Raw genomic sequence first — 1,377 nt, 5'->3', positions numbered from 1 at the left:
ATTTGGGTGCTGGCATAATTGTCTTTAGAGTTAATTCATCTTTTAGGGGTCTGGCTCATCATTATTTAAACACAGCCACAGCTTTTGTAGCTGGCACTCATTGGGGCCACAGCTACCATTGTTTCTGTAGATGTACATCTTCAGTGGATACCTTTATAAGCAAGGGTTCCCATGGACCCTTGACTTAATGGTATTGGTCCATGGCATAAAAAAAGTTGGGTACTCCTGTTATAAAGCAACTGAGGGTTAGGAAGAAATTCCTGCTTCCTGAGAAGTCATTAAACATTAGCAGCAGTGGAAAAATTTTGAATACCTCTGTCAGGTGGTCTCTTTAGTCTTTACTTTCCCAACAATTCCTCCAGTTTCCAATAAGGTGACTAAATTCCCTCCTCCCTGGAAACAGATGAGCCAAATTTGGTTCCAGGCTTCACAAATTCTATGTAAGGTCATGACGCTAAGAGATGGAAAAATCCTGCAATATAAATGGGTCTTCAAGCCCTCAGAATTTCAATCCAAATAATCAAATAGCCATTTGTCCTTTTAAAGAATATTTATGAATTTCATTGTGAAGAATTTAAGTCTTCCGCTGTTTTAGTTGTTAGGGGTTCAGTCACTTGCTTAAAGAAAACTGGTAGATTGGCTGGTGTTGCTGATATTGCAGGTTAAAATCCGCTGGAGAAAAACAGTTCTAGATCACTGTGGTATTGACTTCAACAAACTTTTGTCTGTGAGTCTTGTTGGAGGATGCAACATAACTTCCACAAATACAGCTATCTTCTCATATACTTCTCCTATATCCTTAAGCACGTGAATTTTTGCTGGTTCTTGGAACAATTCCATTAATTCATTCTCCTACTTATTTCTCTTTAACCAACACTTTCAAACATGACAATAAATACTCCTGAGTCTCCCACCAGCTATCTGTGCAAGGTAAAGATTGTTAATGCATTACACCCGAATAAGCGTAGGCATATTTTTCAGGTTGTTTCTCGGGAACTTAAGAATTCCTACAAACATACCTCTTCCTATCTGGTTTCACTACAGGTGAAGATCTTATTCCAAACAGAAAGGAGTTTTCAGTAGAAGCTGTAAGTTTCCTGGAACTGGGGGACTAAAACTGCACACAAGCCAAGCTACTGTAGAAAACTAGCAAATGTTGACCTAAAGCTTCAGAATGTAGGAGTGACTGACATCAAAGGAAATCATTTATGTCTTTATGATGTTAAAACATCTTTCAAAAAATGGGCTGTTTCATTCTATCTTGTATTTCTTCTCTTTAGAAGGATGATGCTGTCATTGTAAGCAGTTAATTGTCATACATTCAACAAATGAACAATGTTACTGAAATATTTAATAGAAAACTCAGGTTGACAAATA

This window comes from Mobula birostris, chromosome 3 (assembly GCF_030028105.1).
Source record: "Mobula birostris isolate sMobBir1 chromosome 3, sMobBir1.hap1, whole genome shotgun sequence".
NCBI lineage: Eukaryota > Metazoa > Chordata > Chondrichthyes > Myliobatiformes > Myliobatidae > Mobula > Mobula birostris.
This window is presented reverse-complemented; position numbering follows the sequence as displayed.